Source organism: Marmota marmota, unplaced genomic scaffold, assembly GCF_001458135.2.
Source record: "Marmota marmota marmota unplaced genomic scaffold, marMar, whole genome shotgun sequence".
NCBI classification, from domain to species: domain Eukaryota; kingdom Metazoa; phylum Chordata; class Mammalia; order Rodentia; family Sciuridae; genus Marmota; species Marmota marmota.
Genome location: NW_026000102.1, coordinates 7,772,022 through 7,776,538, shown reverse-complemented (window position 1 = coordinate 7,776,538; position 4,517 = coordinate 7,772,022).

Here is a 4,517-nt window from a genome sequence, read left to right as displayed (position 1 = left end):
AGTCCAGGCGGCCAACCCCGCGGGGCGCGGGAGGCGGTGCCGGCGGTGGCAGCCCCGAGGCCTCCCCCGTCCCCGTCCTGCACCCCCTCAGTCCACCACGTGGTGGCAGCAGACGCCCAGGCACCCCTGTGCAACCGCTTGCTGTGCCATTGATCGTGGGGGTCACTCCAGGGGCAGCGCGCTGGAGGCAGGGGCTGGGGCCCACAGGAGGCCATCTAGCTCTGACGGAGACACTGGACGCTGTGGGCCAGTCATCAGGCTCTCGGGAAGATGCCCACACCAGGGGTGGCCAGGGAGGAGGGGGGCTTTCCAGAAGGGGCCTCCTTGGGAGGCAGGAGACTGCTCAAAGGGACCTGACACACTGAGGCTCATGGTCTCCGGGGCCAGGAACAGCACATGTGACAGGCACCTCTTTCTTGGGTGCCAGGGAGAAAGGAGTGGTGCAAAGCATGAAGGAGAGCGGCTCTAGTCAAGGTCCTGGGGTGTGCACTGGTGCCAGGTTTGCAGGACTCCCCCCAGCCTGGTTCTCCACAGACCATGAAGGAGCTCACAGGTGCAGAAGAGGGGTGCCAGTGTGAGCCTCTGCTTTCGGGTCACTTTCTCAAGTGACCAAGTCTTCAAATGCAGTCACAAGACCTGACCCCTCTCACTTCCAGGCCCAGGGGTGTTCTGGGTCCTTCTGGAATGCACCTCCCAGGGTTGCTCACTGGACGGGCGACCCGGGTCTCTGGAGCCCCCTGCAGGGGCCGGGCCACCCTTGGCCTGATTTTCCAGTACAGGAAGCAGCAAGGGGGACGTTCACGTAGTGTCCTGCGAAGGACGCAGTGGGCAACTCAGAAGGTCAAACAAGGGGCCCCACCTAGTAGGGAACATCGCCTACCCTGCACAAGGCCCTGGGTTCCACTGCACTGCTGCAAGAAACAGAGAGTCCAACACGTGCAGCCGGCCTGGCCGCCCACGTGTCCACCTAAAGCACTGCTAGGAGCCTGTGTCCCGGGCAGGGCCGAGAAGGTACAGGGGCTCGGCCTCAGTCAAGGGACTGCCCTCAGCAGGTGTTCCTTACAAAGGCAGCGGGTTCCACACCGCCTCTGGGGCGCTCCACGACATTCCAAAGCTTTGTCTCCACTTGGTTTTTTTTCCCCAAAGGAAGGCACCCCCAGGTCCCCACTTCCACTTGTGGGGACATGATAGGGAACAGAGTGCACAGGAGCCTCTTGGAATTACCCTGCACTCCCATTGTGCTGCAGGAGAGCCCAGAATGGCAACAGGGTGGAGGCCTGGGGGGTTATTGGGGGGAGGGGATGTCAGAACAGGGCCTGAAGCCTGCGAGGGCTGTCACCTGGGTGGCAGAGTCCCTGGGCTGGAGAACTGGTCAGCCATGGGAGGGTTTGAACAGGGAGTGACAGTTCTCTGAAGGTTTGAAAGACTGCTGTGAACAGAGGTGATCAGGCTGGGGTCTCTGTCCCCAAGAGTGGCTCAAATGGGAGCTCTGGAATAGGGCCAGTCCCTCCCCAGATGCCGCTTGGTTTGGGGGCCTTTGGAGTTGGGGATTAGAGGCTGCACCCCAACCCTGAATCTAGACTGCTGACCACTGGTAGGTTCTAGCCTGTGGATGCTGGGGCACGCCCTCACCCGGGCCTCATGGGGGCCTGAACGCCTGTTATGTGCCCAACAAATCCTGCAATGTTTCCCAGGCAACTGTCTCGTGCAGCCTGCCTGCCTGGCACCCCCGAAACCTGGAACTGCCGCCGTGCCTGGCTCCAGCCAGGCAGCCTTGCCTGCTCGCGCACACGGGCCAGCAGGTGTGGTGAGCAGAGCCCATGGCCCAGCCACGCTACAAGGCCATACATGTGCAACAGGCAGCCCAAGTGTCTCAGCTGCCCTCACACAGGCAGCAGGCACTACCGGGCACCCTGTGGATGTCAAGCTGTTCTGCCACATGATGGGGTAGAGGCTGCCAAGCACCATGAGCGTGCACCCTGGTGTGCCTGCCACCACAGGTCACGCTTAGAGACAGGAAGCCTGTGCCACTTTCTGGGGCTGGTCATGCCGACCAGCCACTGTCTTGGTCCCATTTGCAGGGGTCCAATGGTAGAACCAGTCCCTAAGAAATTGAGGAGTGTATTGGGAGCTGGAACTTGGCTCAGTTGGTAGAGTGCTTACCTCGCAGGCACAAGGCTCTGGGTTCAATCCCCAGCACCACAAAAAAAGAAAAGAAAAAAATTGAGGAGAATGTTGGGGAGCCAGATAGCACATGGACCACTGATGGCTCAGGGCTGGGGTCTGGCTGACCGGCTGACCAGCCCCTGCCAGTCAGGACCCCAGGGGATCAGTGCTGGGCCAAGATCAGCCTTGTCCCTGAGAGAATGAGGAGCCCATTCAGGCAACTGTGAGGACATCAGCTACAGACCTCTGCTCCTTGGCAGGGAGGGGAGACAGCCCTGACCAGCTGACCTCTGTGGTTCTGAAAACAGCTCCAGGGAGGGCACCTCTCAGCTGGGGACAGAGTGCACAGGAGTTCTGCAGGGCGGGCATCCTGACACCTGCACACACTTGGGCTCTTTCTGCCAAACCCAAGGGTACATCCTTCAAAAGACGGAAATATTTTTTGGTGAATATGGGTTTCCACAGTGTGAGTGTCAGTCCTAGAGGTGATTTCCTGTCACCATAGCAGAGGGCTCAGGAGGACCTCTTCAAGTTCAACTTGACATCTGTCTTGCTGTGACCTAGGGAGAGCTAGGACAAGAGGGGTTTATGGGAGGTGTCCCATGTCCCCACTTGCACTTCAAAGTGGCTGGTCCTGTTGCAGGCCCAGGGGGAGATCAGGGACCAGGAGAGGGGGCAGGGCTTCCTGAGAAGGGTGGCCCCTGCCCAGTAGGGGTCACTCTCAGTCCCTCTGTGGAAGTGAGCTGGGGTGCAGGTCCCAGGGCCCCACTGGACCCCCGCCATGGTAACTGAGGAGGAAGAGGTGGATCCTGGGCAGTGGATGAGACCAGAGAGGACAAGGCCCCAGGGGACCTCTCTCAGCTCCAGGTCCCAAGAGCACCAAGCCCACAGGCCCTGGATTCTGCCCTGGGGTCAGTGCCCATCTCCCCTGGCAGCCAAGGGTAAATGAGGCCCACCGGGGTAATTAAAGCCAAAGGAGGGGGGTGCCCCACCTTCTTTGTCCCAAGGGCCTATACTTCCTGGCCCAGGGCACCTGCTGCTGAGAATTCCTCAAGGAGCCAGCAGGGCTTGGGTCAGCCCTCAGACCAGCCCAGGTCTGGCCTCTTAACACTGTCCCTGCCCTCGCTCTGCCCTGCCTCTCTTGGGCCAAGAGCCCAGCACCTGTACAGGGAAGCCAGGGCCTCCTGGTCTTTAGGGGAGAGGCAGGGAGGGCCGGGGTGCTGGGTAGGCCTTGGCCTTGGTCCCCTGAGCCATCCAGTCCACCCCACACCCCATACTGCAGTGGAGATAATGCTGATTGGCCCCATTTACAGATGGGCCAGTTGAGGCCCAGGGCATCCATCATCTGCTTGTCTCAGGTCCCAGGACAGGATCAGCCAAGCTAGCTACAAAGCCAGGCCCAAGCTGGGAGCCTTCCTGATCTACTGGCACCCAGTGGCCTCCTGCTAGGGGTCAAGGGTCAGGGTGTGAAGTAGTACCTGGCCCTCTGGGCACCCTGGGGTGGCTCCTCCAGCCTAGAAGACCCAGCCAAGGCCAGGCAGCCAGTGAGGCTAACTCCTGCCCTGTCAGGTCCCAGCACATTCCATGGGCTGCCTCCCAGGCTTGGAAGGCCCCAGAGATGCACAGGAAAAGGGCTGTCCACCCCTTACTCTGCTCCCACACCTAGCCACCCCGTGTCACCTCCTACAGCAGCCTCTGGAGGCCAACTTAGCAACTCCAGCTGCCCATGTAGATAGTGCTTGGGCTGACCCCCCAGCACCCAGGCACTTGTCCTGCCAGTGTGCTGAGCCCGCGACCCCTCTTTGGAGGCATCTGCCCCTTCTGAGATGTTCCGCTTCCCCCAATCTAAGCTTCTTTCCCGCACACTATAAAGGCTCCCGGCTGCAGGAGGTGGGGAGGACCAGGAAAAAGCCCAGCGGTCAGGGTCCAGAGACTTGAAGATCCTGCCTATGCGGGGCTTACCGCATCCCATGGCTTTTTCTGAGGGGCCCCGCCCACCGCCCAACGTGTCTGGGAGTTAGAGGGCGCTCGGCAGGGTGGACGTTCTGGTGGCTTCCTTCCACTGCCCAGCCTTTCCAGGACCAGCAGGAGATGGACCTGTGCTAAACTGGCCGATGCGGGATGCGGCCCTGCGGAAATGGGCGCCAAGCTGCTTGGTCTTGGCCGGCTCTCCCCGCCGGTCACCCACGGGCACTGCCTTCTGTTGCCCGTCAGGGTTCCCGAGCTGCGCCCTGACTCATCCTCCCTCTGACCTGCCTCCGCTCCCCAGCCTTTGTCCATCTGCCGACCCTTCCTCCCGGCGGTCTCGCGCGCCCCGCCCCGGCACCTCCAGCCGCCCCCCCCCTCCGCCC